The sequence below is a fragment of the Oncorhynchus masou genome, chromosome 12 (genome assembly GCF_036934945.1).
Source record: "Oncorhynchus masou masou isolate Uvic2021 chromosome 12, UVic_Omas_1.1, whole genome shotgun sequence".
Taxonomy (NCBI): Eukaryota; Metazoa; Chordata; class Actinopteri; order Salmoniformes; family Salmonidae; genus Oncorhynchus; species Oncorhynchus masou.
In genome coordinates this window covers 85032000-85046360 of record NC_088223.1, presented here as the reverse complement: position 1 = coordinate 85046360, position 14361 = coordinate 85032000, and positions in this window count along the sequence as shown.

The window sequence follows — 14361 nt, the reverse complement described above, 5'->3', positions numbered from 1 at the left end:
AAGATGCTCTGTGATGTATGAAAACTAAACGTGTTCTTGCTTTTTCAAACAAAAAAAATATGCTCAAAACAAACAGTGTCAGAAAACCTCACTCACCAGAAGTAAATGGCACCAGATGTATCCAGTATTCTACATAGTTTAATGGGTTGCCTGCCACAATCCCTCTGAACACTTAGCCCACATCCATACACAACAACACACACACCAGTCTATAAAAATGAGGGTCCTATGAGGAGAGTGCACATGAACACTTTGCCTGTATCAATTCAATGTTGCATGGTAAAAACTGCTTCATTCAGATACACACGAGGATCCAGTGTCCTTGCATCGACCCCTCTGCAAATCAGCAATGACAGTTCAGTTAAGTTTTACTATTTGTTTTGACTGAATCCAATTGAATGGCTAGCCTTACCAGCTGCCTCTGCCATGTATGGATGGGGAGGTTCCTTGGTTTAATCAACAAAACCATGTACTCATTTGTACCAATTTAAGCTTGGAGTGCTACAATTATCTCAAGAAAATCTAATGCTGGTTCACCAAATTTACAATAGAACTCCTTGAAAAATGTTGTATTCAACAACCACCTTGAATAAAAAGGAAGAGAGTTGGTTGAAATATCTTGCATTATCCTAGCAACAGTTTAAAACACAATTCCTCCGCCTCGCCTGAAGCTTTTCTTCAAATGTCAGATTCACAATGTACTGCACGCAACATGTGGAAATGCTAACATTTTTAGGTCATTTTTCATCACCAGCCACTAATGATGAACTACATTTAGAGCAATCACAACAAATCACCATACTGCCATGTTTACAAAACCCAGCAACTTGTGCTTTTTGCACTGACCTGGGAAATTATTGGAATTTGAGTATAATCAAATACAGAAACTAGACACAGGCAAGCCTGGTGTTCTCCAGCCTTGCCACCTACAGTACACTCACTAAAGTATCTGCTTTGTTCATTAACATTATATTGTTAATGTAAATGCTTTTTTTAATGTACATTTTGTCTATAATGTCTTTTTCGTTATGTGTTGGACCCCAGTAAGACTAGATGTGTCCATAGCCGTCGGCTAATGGGGATCCTAATAAATCAAATCAAAAATGTATTTCCCATCAGTGACTCGCATAAAGGGATTCTGAATCATTTCCTCATCATAACCCCAAATAAATACAGTTGTCGGGTACCAGCGTAAAACCATGGTTCATTGTTCCATTGTTTAAGGACAAAATACATCAACAACAAAAAAAGGTCATTTTTAGATCATGTGTGCTACAGTGAAACAGCTTGGAGATGTGTTGAGCAGGGGGTGTGTTGGGGTCTGATACACAAGGGCAAAGAAGACAGAGGATGGCATTATTATTCATCTCCTACTGTCGTTGTTACTTTATATTCTCACAGTGACCAGTTTAACACTTAGCCACCGCATGGTACCTTGACATCCACTGGGTAGTGAAGAAGTCTACACTGAGCTTTGAGCCTGTGTAGTTGGATGCTGATTTCAGATAATGATACCTTTACATCCAGTGGGTATAACATCTATACTTAAGTATTAAATGTCAGGATGAACCACATACTACAGATCTGAGCCTGTGTATTACTATAACAAGTTGAGAGGAGGAAGATTACACTGCCTTAGTACACAACCCAGGTTGTGGGTTTTATCAATCGTTGTCTGCAGATTAATGAGATTCTTCTTGTTTAATTCAGTGTTATATAAGTGACCCAGCTCTCCAGGTCACCTCAGACAGATTAACACGATAAACAAAGGACTTTAAAACAGCATGGCATGATTGTTGGAAGTGTTTGACTGGAGATTTTATATACACATTCCAAGGCCTTTTCTTTCAGCTAATCTCTGTATCATACAGATTAATTCCAATAATTGCTCACATACATTGCTGAATTATCAGTTATCGTAGGGTTTAATTACTTATCTACATGGGCCCTATATGCTGATATGAAGACAACAAACATAAAAAAAGACAAAATGTTTCATTAGCATGGTGGAGGGAAACATCCTTTGTTTATAGATCACCGATAGACTTAATTCTTGATCAGCTTCATTAGAATCAGCCACAGCATAACTCACTTATACTGTGCCAGTTTGCTACAGTAGGAAAATAATCCTGCAGCAACAGGAAATGTGAACTATTATGTGGATTATAATTTATGGATGTTTTTGTAAGGGTTGATGCATTTTTCATAAGGGAAAATCAAGTCTGACATTTCAAAGTGGAAATTAAAAACTTCAGAAACCTTTTTAAACCACAAATACACTACAGGTTTTACATTTCCTACATTGCAGGAAAGTTCTCCTGCAACAGCGTCATCAAATTAAGATCCAACATCTGTATTTTGCCAGTTACCCACTTCTCCCCATACCCAGCCTCCATGTTCTGCAGTCGTCAGATTCCTCTCTGTGCGCCGTCATTACCCACAGGATAAACAGGCACCAGTGTGCTGATGTGATTCTGTCTGACTACTCACATGGACCGAGACTCTATTTCCTGTTGTTCAGCTGATAACATCCATAATAACTCTTACCCCAGGTACTGATGCATGAGCATCACACTCCCAGGCAGGCCTCCATGTCATTGGTACTGTCATGGACACCTCTCAGGTCACTACTAATCCCCTAGAAATGGTACAGAGATTTCGTATTGATTTGGTTGGATGTTGGTTAGATGCTGATTTTCCAGCGGTCATTGCTGCTCAGTTTAATTCATTCAATGTTTCAGGCAAAACAACCTCTGACGTAATTCCAATGCTACCTTTGATGCAGCACTGCACTTGTGTATTTGTGTATGATAGTCAATGAATAAAAGTATAACTACATCCTTCTAATGAACATGCTTGTAATTACTTTATACAATCAAACTACTGTTGCTACACAATACACAATAACCATTCGAGATGGACAATTATAGGAATTTACTCATGGCGCTACCTGGCATTCAGTCAAGGCAAGCAGGTTATAGGGGATTTTGAGAGAGGAAGGTTGGTTTAGCGGTCACAGCACAAGGCTGGGTCGGGGAACACTCCCTTAGCACGCAGGCACCTGTGTTGTACTGCCTCCCTGGACTCTCTCTCTGGACTCTCTCCCTGGACTCTCTCTATGGACTCTCTCCCTGGACTCTCTCTCTGGACTCTCTCTCTAAACTCTCTCCCTGGACTCTCTCTCTGGATTCTCTCTCTGGACTCTCTCTTTGGACTCTCTCTCTGGACTCTCTCCCTGGACTCTCTCTCTGGACTCTCTCTCTGGACTCTCTCTCTGGACTCTCTCTGGACTAAACTCTCTCCTGGACTCTCTCTCTGGACTCTCTCTCTGGACTCTCTCTTTGGACTCTCTCTCTGGACTCTCTCTCTGGACTCTCTCCCTGGACTCTCTCTCTGGACTCTCTCTCTGGACTCTCTCTCTGGACTCTCTCTCTGGACTCTCTCACTGGACTTTCTCACTGGACTCTCTCCCTGGACTCTCTCCCTGGACTCTCTCTCTGGACTCTCTCTCTGGACTCTCTCCCTGGACTCTCTCTGGACTATCTCCCTGGACTCTCTCTCTGGACTCTCTCCCTGGACTCTCTCCTGGACTCTCTCCTGGACTCTCTCCCTGGACTCTCTCCCTGGACTCTCTCTCTGGACTCTCTCCCTGGACTCTCTCCTGGACTCTCTCCCTGGACTCTCTCCCTGGACTCTCTCCCTGGACTCTCTCCTGGACTCTCTCCCTGGACTCTCTCCTGGACTCTCTCCCTGGACTCTCTCCCTGGACTCTCTCCTGGACTCTCTCCCTGGACTCTCTCCCTGGACTCTCTCTCTGGACTCTCTCCTGGACTCTCTCCCTGGACTCTCTCTCTGGACTCTCTCCCTGGACTCTCTCCCTGGACTCTCTCCCTGGACTCTCTCTCTGGACTCTCTCCTGGACTCTCTCCTGGACTCTCTCCCTGGACTCTCTCTCTGGACTCTCTCCCTGGACTCTCTCCCTGACTCTCTCCTGGACTCTCTCCTGGACTCTCTCTGGACTCTCTCTCTGGACTCTCTCCTGGACTCTCTCCCTGGACTCTCTCTCTGGACTCTCTCCCTGGACTCTCTCCTGGACTCTCTCCCTGGACTCTCTCTCTGGACTGGACTCTCTCCCTGACTCTCTCCTGGACTCTCTCCTGGACTCTCTCCTGGACTCTCTCCCTGGACTCTCTCCCTCTCTCCTGGACTCTCTCCCTGGACTCTCTCCCTGGACTCTCTCCCTGGACTCTCTCCCTGGACTCTCTCCCTGGACTCTCTCCTGGACTCTCTCCCTGGACTCTCTCCCTGGACTCTCTCCCTGGACTCTCTCCCTGGACTCTCTCTCTGGACTCTCTCTGGACTCTCTCCTCTCCCTGACTCTCTCCCTGGACTCTGTCCCTCTCTCCCTGGACTCTCTCCCTGGACTCTCTCTCTGGACTCTCTCCCTGGACTCTCTCTCTGGACTAGCTCACTGGACTCTCTCCTGGACTCTCTCCCTGGACTCTCTCTCTGACTCTCTCCCTGGACTCTCTCCTGGACTCTCTCTCTCTCTCCTGGACTCTCTCCTGGACTCTCTCTCTGACTCTCTCCCTGGACTCTCTCCCTGGACTCTCTCTCTGGACTCTCTCTCTGGACTCTCTCTCTGGACTCTCTCCCTGGACTCTCTCTCTGGACTCTCTCTCTGGACTCTCTCCCTGGACTCTCTCCCTGGACTCTCTCCTGGACTCTCTCTCTGGACTCTCTCCTGGACTCTCTCCTGGACTCTGTCCCTGGACTCTCTCTCTGGACTCTCTTCCTGGACTCTCTCCCTGGACTCTCTCTCTGGACTCTCTCCCTGGACTCTCTCCCTGGACTCTCTCTCTGGACTCTCTCCCTGGACTCTGTCCCTAGACTATGTCCAGGGAGTGCCTCTACACACTCATACTCACCTGCAATATGCACCTCAGCGACAACCACTTTACATTTAAGCCTCCTCTTAGCTACACCAGCCCTTCATACTCACTTGACTAGACAAACTGAAGTAATTGGTAAGTTGTTGTGTTTTATAGTGTTGTTCCTGTTCAATTTGAATCCTTGAACTCCGTCATAGCATTGATTGCATCACCAATATTTTGAAATTATTTTGCATCATGTATTTTTAAGGGCATCCTTTTAAAGAGAATCTTATGCATCATTGATAGGCTGAAATTTTGGAGACGGGGCACTTTGAATACATGATGAAGATGCCATACACTAGCCTTTCAGGTAGATATTCTTATTACGTTGTAATGAGCGCAATCGGTTCTGAATCATTTACTCTGTTGACATAATAAGGGAACACAACATAGAGGCTGGGTTGCTGGTAGATAATGGGGTTGGATAGTAAGTGGGGTCCTCTTCAGCAACAGGAGGGAGGACTGGCTTGGTTTGCCCTTCCACAATGGCATCATCATTTTACTCCAGATGCCTAGCCAACGGGAGTCATTGTGCATTTACAACTGCCACATATGCTGTCACACCATCACTCCACTACAGACATGTCATCAGTATGCTGATTGGCTATATGTGATGTTTAATAGCGTCAATAGCAAGTTGATAGTATGCATTATGAATGGCTATTGTTTTAATGGATTACTGTTCAGCATTTGTTCAGCAAACGAACACCAAATAAAGCATTGTAGACACAAAGAAAATGTGGACCCCATGAGTATAAATCCAGTCAGAGCATTGTTTTAGAAGTAGGTTAAGCCCCGCATTACCGTTGGACAAACATAGGCTACGTGGAGAGAGGAGCAGACATGTTTGTCTCCAGCGAGTGCTTCCTTCCAGTATGGACATGGGCTTATTGGGCCTTTACAGATACTAGACAATGTATTGTCTGTCAGACAGAGTTCCCATCAAAACCTCCGGATAACTAAAACTCAAATCACTGTGCATACCAACTAGATACATCAATTATCATTCGCTTTCTGAAAAACTGTATCTGAACACACAGATCAAAATCAAGATAAAATCAGAAATAATATTTATACGTCTCCTAATCCCTCAGGGGACATATTCCTCTGACATATTCCTCTACATATTCCTCTACATATTCCTCTGCCTATTCCTCTACATATTCCTCTACATATTCCTCTGACATATTCCTCTACATATTCCTCTACATATTCCTCTGACATATTCCTCTACATATTCCTCTGACATATTCCTCTACATATTCCTCTGACATATTCCTCTGCCTATATAGATCTAGGACACAGACAGCTCCCAGTTGATGACTTTCATTAAAGGTTTGGCAATGACAACACCAACAAACATGCCTCCAAGACTGTTAAGCCATATCACGGTACCCAGAAAGTCTATGTATACAGTGTGTCTATGGCTCATGTATTGTCTGGTCTGTTAACTATTTACAATACCTTTAGAAAGTATTCACACCTCTTGACTTATTCCACATTTTGTTGTTTAACAGCCTGAATTCAAAATTGATTTTAAAAAATCTCACCCATCTACAAACAATACATCACAATGACAAATTGAAAATGTGCTTTTCGAAATTTGATGCATCTGAGCTGAATTTGGAGTGACAGAGTAAAGGGGGGTGAATGTTTATTTAGGTATTTCATTTTCAATACATTTCATGTTTCACTTTGTCTTTATGGGGTGGTGTGTTTAGATGGGTGATACAAAAAGATATTTTAATCCATTTTGAATTCAGGCTGTAACAAAACAAGATGTGGATTAATGCAAGGGGTATGATACTCTCTGAAGGCACCGTATTCTAAACCTATCCAAATGAAATCAATTTAGTGCACCTCAAACCCCTCTTCCACCTCTGGTGTGTCCTGATATTCCACACATGGGATGGAGGCCAGTGCAGATACATTTAACGCTTTAGCAGCCTATCACAACAAGGATGGTACTGTAGTCATCAGAACATAATCATGCCATGAGAGGTTGACAATCCAACAAGTTTGAAACTGGAGTTGAATGGAAAAATACACCCCTGCACTTTGTAAGCACATGAAAGCTACTTTATGTATGATTCTGCAAGGCTGGCAACTCCTTCCTCCAGGTCTGTGAGCAGTGGGGTGCCTAGCTACACCTAACCTCTCTCTCTCTCTCTCTCTCTCTCTCTGCTGTGATTATGGAAGACGTCAACAGGCTGATTTAAACCCTGCTCTGATACAGTATTTGGTCTGCTTCCGTTAAGCAGGTATAATCTCCCCTCCCTAAGGTAGATCATACCGGGTTATTCCTTTCGGCTTAGACATTGTTTGCAGGGCCTTGATGCTCTCTGTAGGGAGGTTGCCATTCCAATTGACATCAGAACAATCAATTGGTATGCAGTGATACTTTTTAGCTATATCCAAAAGGAGATTATAGATGGTGAAGAGGTGATTAGCCACATTACCGTATTACAAGGAAGGAATAAAGTATTGTAGACTACATTCTTAGAAAAAAAGGTGCTATCTAAAACCTAAAAATATTTTTCAGCTGTCCCCATAGGAGAACCCTTTGAAGAAACCTTTTTGGTTTCAGTTAGAACCCTTTTTGGTTCAATGTAAAACACTTTCCAAAGAGGGATTCACATGGAACCAAAAAGTGATCTAGGAGAACCAAAAATGGTTCTAGGAGGACAGTGGAATAATTATTTTGGAACACTTTTTCTAAGAGTGTAGAGTATTGTAAACAAAGAAATGACTGTTCTGATTCCATCTGTGCAAAAAACCTGTCTCTTCATTCCTAAACTAACCCTTAATCAAATACATCATTTCATAAGTGTCTGCTAAATGACTCAAAATGTAAATGTAACGCATAGACACATACAGTATGTCATTCTGTTGACAAAATATTAAGCTGGTTTAAGATGTTGTCAAAGCACAATCATTAATCAGATGAACATGTCCTCAGGCAAAATATTCGACACCCTGTGGATTTATCTGATTACAAGTTTAAATCCTCAACTCCTCATGTACTTGTTTTTACCACAATCTCTCAAGTTATGAAACTTTAATTTTCATAATTTGATTCCAACAGGTTTGCTTGATTAAACTCAAATCAAATGTTCTTGTAAGATGCCAGTATGTATTTATTTTTTATTTAAACTGTCTTCCAAATATATATCCTCCTCCATAAATATAACTAGGTGATCCTCTGGACTAAATACCCTATCATGTCATGCAACTAGACATGTTTGTTGTGGGTAAATGCATAAATGAGAAGAGTTACAAATCAAAAAGTAAAAAATAGAGTTACTAACTCACCCATAATATGTTGATCTTTGACAAACGACTTCTCCTGCCAATAATAAGGAATTATTGCTAAGATCAACATTCCATTAGCAATGAAGCAAATACAAGTATAACTTCATTTCTGAAGTACTGAAGTACTGAGACTGGGCCAATTAGACCTAATAGAGAAAACAAAAAGAGGTAAATAGAGACCCTGCCCTCAACAGATCCCAATTCACTGGAGTTCTCCCCAAGCAGACCAAAACAAAACAGTGACTTTTTAGATTGGCAGTACAATGCAATTTTTCATTTTAGATGTTAGAGCCCAAAATAATTAATTTAGCCCAATTCTACATGCAGCTTCTGTTGACTATTGAAGAACATTTGCCATGCTCTAGGGATATCTAGGGTTCTTTCTCCCTCCATGTCTCCAATCAACTAACTCAATCAAACTAAATCCAAATCATTCGGTTTCATGAGTGACTTGAGGTGAACATGAGTTACCCATATATGTATGGTTAAGTTGTGGTGCTTGGGAGTAACATGACTTATCCCAGGTTTCTTGGAGCAGCAAACTCAGAGATGGTAATGCTCCGCCAAGTTGTGGTGAATTATTTTGTTTTGCCACTCTTCTCCCATGCCTCCACTAACCTCTTGGCTCCCTCTGACAGTGGGATATGATTGTTATTGAACACTCTTAGCAATAACCTTTTTTTGGGGGGGATTACAGTTTTTCTTTCTCAAGCAAGTCTGAGGTTTGTGTCGCATTGCATTCTGTCATCAAAAATCCTCAAAATGAAGGACATTTCTATTTGAAATAATGACACCCTGGTCTTTCGTAATGTTTGTGTCATAGTGAGGATGAATAGTTCCCAGACCAGTAACTGGGTTCTTATAGCCAGGGGACATTTAGCCACATCTACCATCAACTGCTTTGGATTTTAATGACAAATGAAACACAATACCCGGAGAAGCATGTATGAGGGACTATCATAAAGGCCTTTAGCCCTGAAATGTTACCACATTCAGTACAAAGACAGAATGCGCAATCAAAGCCATTAAGATAACAGTGGGGAATTCAAATGGCAGAGCATGAAGTTGTTTGCGTCTCATTTAATAACAATAAAACTTGTCCAAATCTTGTCCTTCGTATCAGTCAGAACTGTGCAGAACGGTCAACAGATTACTACTGTCCCTGGGTTAAGCTAATACAACAGGGCATCAGCACAGCATAGCCTGTATCTAAGGAAGAGTTGTCTATAAAGCTGACCCTCTCAACAGAGTTCATGCTGTATACAAGATAGGTAGGATTTATAACATAGGGAAGACAGAGGTCACTGTACTCACAACTTTCTGAACGATAGGGCGTTGTTCAATATTAATATTTATCAACATTGACATGTACGAATCACATGGCTGATCTGTAGACACACAATTCACAGCACCTTCCATATTTTTAAGTAAGTGTCAAGTGTTTCCAGATTTCTATGAAAGATGACCTATTACTTTATTACTTACAATGTGAGTGAAATAGTTTTCTTTTCTATTTGTTTTTAATAAGTATGTTAAAAATCTGCTTTTCTGTGATGGAACGGTGTGGACATAATGTCATAAAAAATATTAATTATTAGCCAGCTCAGCCTATATATATATATACAGTGCCAGTCAGAAGTTTGGACACATGTACTCATTTAAGGGTTTTTCTTTATTTTTACTATTTTCTACATTGTAGAATAATAGTGAAGACATCAAAAATATGAAATAATACAGATGGAATCACGTAGTAACCAAAAAAGTGTTCAAAATATATGTTATATTCTTCAATTTAGACACCCTTTGCATTGATGACAGCTTTGCACACTCTTGGAATTCTCTCACCCAGCTTCACCTGGAATGTTTTTCCAACAGTCTTGAAGGAGTTCCCACATATACTGAGCACTTGTTGACTGCTTTTCCTTCACTCTGCGGTCCAACTCATCCCAAACCTTCTCAATTGGGTTGAGGTTGGATGATTGTGGATGCCAGGTCAGCTGATGCAGCAGAGGGGTGTGTCCAAACTTTTGACTGGTACTGTAAATGTAACCTGAGTGACAACTAGCCCCAGTCTCCACTACAGTATGTTATATTTAGGACTCATTCATGTTATTGTGGAAATAATACAGTGCCTTGCAAACTATTCATCCCCCTTGGTGTTTTTCCTATTTTGTTGGATTACAACCTGTATTTCAAAATGGACATTTATTTGGATTTCATGTAATGGACATTCACAAAATAGTCTAAGATAGTCCAAGGGAAATTGAAAAAAAGCCTTGTTTCCAAAAATTTGAGAAAAATAAAAAACGGAAAAGTGGTGCGTGCATATGTATTCACCCCCATTGCTATGAAGTCCCTAAATAAGATCTGGTGCAACCAATTACCTTCAGAAGTCACATAATTAGTTAAATAAAGCCCACCTGTGTGCACTCTAAGTATCACACGATCTGTCACATGATCTCAGTATATATATATATATATATATACACACCTGTTCTGAAAGGCCCCAGAGTCTGCAGCACCACTAAGCAAGGAGCACCACCAAGCAAGCGGCACAATGAAGCCTGAGGAGCTCCCCAAACAGGTCAGGGACAAAGTTGTGGAGAAGTACAGATCAGGGTTGGGTTATAAAAAAATATCAGAAACTTTGAACATCCCAAGGAGCACCATTAAATCCATTATTAAAAAATGGAAGGAATATGGCACCACAACAAACCTGCCAAGAGAAGGCTGCCCATCAAAACTCACGGACCAGGCAAGGAGGGCATTAATCAGAGAGGTAACAGAGACCAAAGATAACCCTGAAGGAGCTGCAAAGCTCCACAGCGGAGATTGGAGTATCTGTCCATAAGACCACTTTAAGCCGTACACTCCAGACCTGGGTTTTACGGAAGAGTGCACAGAAAAAAAGGCATTGCTTAAAGAAAAAAATAAGTAAACACGTTTGGTGTTTGCCAAAAGGCATGTGGGAGACTCCCCAAACATATGGAAGAAGGTACTATGCTCAGATGAGACTAACATTGAGCTTTTGGACATCAAGGAAAATGCTATGCCTGGCGCAAATCCAACACCCCTCATCACCCCGCGAATACCACCCCCACAGTGAAGCATGGTGGTGGCAGCATCATGCTGTGGAGACGATTTTCATTGGCAGGGACTGGGAAACTGGTCAGAATTGAAGGAATGATGGATGGCGCTAAATACAGGGAACTTCTTGAGGGAAACCTGTTTCAGTCTTCCAGAGATTTGAGACTGGGACAGCGGTTCACCTTCCAACATACTGCTAAAGCAACACTCGAGTGGTTTAAGGGGAAACATTTAAATATCTTGTAATGGCCTAGTCAAAGCCCAGACCTCAATCCAATTGAGACTCTGTGGTATGAATTAAAGATTGCTGTACACCAGCGGAACCCATCCAACTTGAAGGAGCTGGAGAAGTTTTGCTAGATGTGCCGAGGTTATAGAGACATACCCCAAGAGACTTGCAGCTGTAATTGCTGCAAAAGGTGGCTCTACAAAGTATTGACTTTGGGGGGAGGGGGGGTGAATAGTTATGCATGCTCAAGTTGTCACGGGATTCTTCCTGGGTAGGAGAGGCGGACCAAAACGCAGCGTGGTTATTTAGATACATCTTTAATAAAGATGAAAATAGAACAATATACAAAAACAAGAACCGTGAAAAACCGAAACCAGCCCTATCTGGTGTAACAAAGACAGGAGCAATCACTCACAAAACCCAACACAAAACATGCTACCTAAATATGGCTCCCAATCAGAGACAATGACTATGAGAACCATTTCAGGCCCAAACACAGAAACAGACAAACAAGACATCAAACATAGAATGCCCACTCAGATCACACACTGACCAAACAAAACATAGAATATACAAAGCAAACTATGGTCAGGGTGTGACACAATTTTTCTGTTTTTTTTTTTGTCTTATTTCTTGTTTGTATCACAAGAAAATATTTTGCATCTTCAAAGTGGTAGGCTTGTTGTGTACATTAAATGATACAAACCCCCCCAAAATCAATTTTAATTCCAGGATGTAAGGCAACAAAATATGAAAAATGCCAAAGGGGTGAATACTTTCGCAAGCCACTTTAGAATGTCACATATCACACACTGCTGTGCTGTGTTCAGTAGGTCTGAATGCTGCAGAATTTTGATGAAAATCAAATGCATTGCCCAAGAGCTGTATTGAAAAGCACAGCCTTTTTTGCATTTTCATCAGGCAGTTATATAACTGTTGTTCAACCCAAGGCCATAGATTTCTCTCACTGTGAATACAGACAGCAATAGTTACCCAGCCGACAATTGTTCATTCATCCAGGTTTTTTGAGCGTGTTCAACATTTTCTCCTTGACTACGGATATGAAGGTAAGTGCACTTGGCATTACCAGGGGAAACAGACAATAAATAACCTTTATGACTGTTTATACTGTTGCATACAGAGCTGCAAACTTACGTTTAGCTGTTATGGCAGAAAATCGCTTGACAAAGCATTTACTGAAAAGTGTGTCAAGTCAAAATATGAAATGGATGTATATGGATCAGAATCTGATGGTCAGAAATGGCACAATTTAATAATACAGAATGTTGCTCAGACTTGTTTCCTAATAAGACTTGTGAATTTTTCATCAGTGCAACATAGACATCCTTGAGGACAATGAATGTATTTTAAGGAGGATTTATATTAGCACATTTTTACAACATATTGGAGTGATTTGGGTTTTGAGTTGAGGTAATTATCAGTTGTTGAGATTTTTTTTAACTTACTCATCACCATGACAATGAACACTAACATCAGAATATCACAGATAACATTTTTTTTTACAAAACAGACAGGGTGAACAATTATGGAAAGGGTTAGTGCTAAATCCAGTGAAAGTATGGCCCTGTGTCATCTTATGTCAATATACAGTAAGTGTTTCTCTCTCTGCCTGCTGTGTTTAATCAGGGCTCCTTATCCCTGAGGGTGCAGCGGCAGGAGGTAGGAAAAGGTTAAGCCTTGTACTCTTGTGTTCTGCTCTTGAGAACAAGGCCAGGCGTCACAAACTGGTTTGTCCTTTAATTCTGTGATACATCTCAAACTTGACTTTGGAGAAGATATGTACTTGACTTTGTTGAAGGTACAGTCCCTTCGGAAAGTATACAGACCCCTTGACTTTTTCAACATTTTGTTACGTTACAGCCTTATTCTAAAATTGATTAAATAGTTTTTTTCCCCTCATCAACCTACACAATACCCCATAATGACGAAGCGAAAACAGGTTTTTAGCTTGGCACACGTGTATTTGGGGATCCAGATCCTCTCAAGCTCTGTCAAGTTAGATGGGGAGCATTGCTGCACAGCTATTTTCAGGTCTCTCCAGAGATGTTAAATCGGGTTCACGTCCGCACTCTGGCTGGGCCACTCAAGGACATTCAGAGACTTGTCCCGAAGCCACTCCTGTGTTGTCTTTGCTGTGTGCTTAGTGTTGTTGTCCTGTTTCGAAGGTGAACCTTTGCCCAAGTCTGAGGTCCTGAGCGCTCTGGATCAGGTTTTCATTAAGGATCTCTCTGTACCTTGCTCCGTTTACCTTTGCCTCGATCCTGACTAGTCTCCCAGTCCTTGCCACTGAAAAACATTCCCACAGCATGATACTGCCACCACCATGCTTCAATGCAGGGATGGTGCCAGGTTTCCTCCAGACGTGACGCTTGGCATTCAAGCCAAAGAGTTCAATCTTGGTTACATTAGACCAGACAATCTTGTTTCTCATGGTCTGAGAGTCTTTAGGTGCCATTTGGCTTCTGTCTGGCCTGATTGGTGGAGTGCTGCAGAGATGATTGACCTTCTGGAAGGTTCTCCCATCTCCGCAGAACTCTAGAGCTCTGTCATTGTGACCATTGGGTTCTTGGTCACCTCCCTGACCAAGGCCCTTCTCCCAACGATTGCTCAGTTGGTGGATCAAAACTTGATGATGGAGGCCACTGTTTTCTTGGGGACCTTCAATGCTGCAGACATTTGTTGGTACACTTCTCCAGATCTGTGCCTCGACACAATCCTGTCTCAGAGCTCAAGGGACAATTCCTTTGACCTCATGGCCTGGATTTTGCTCTGACATGC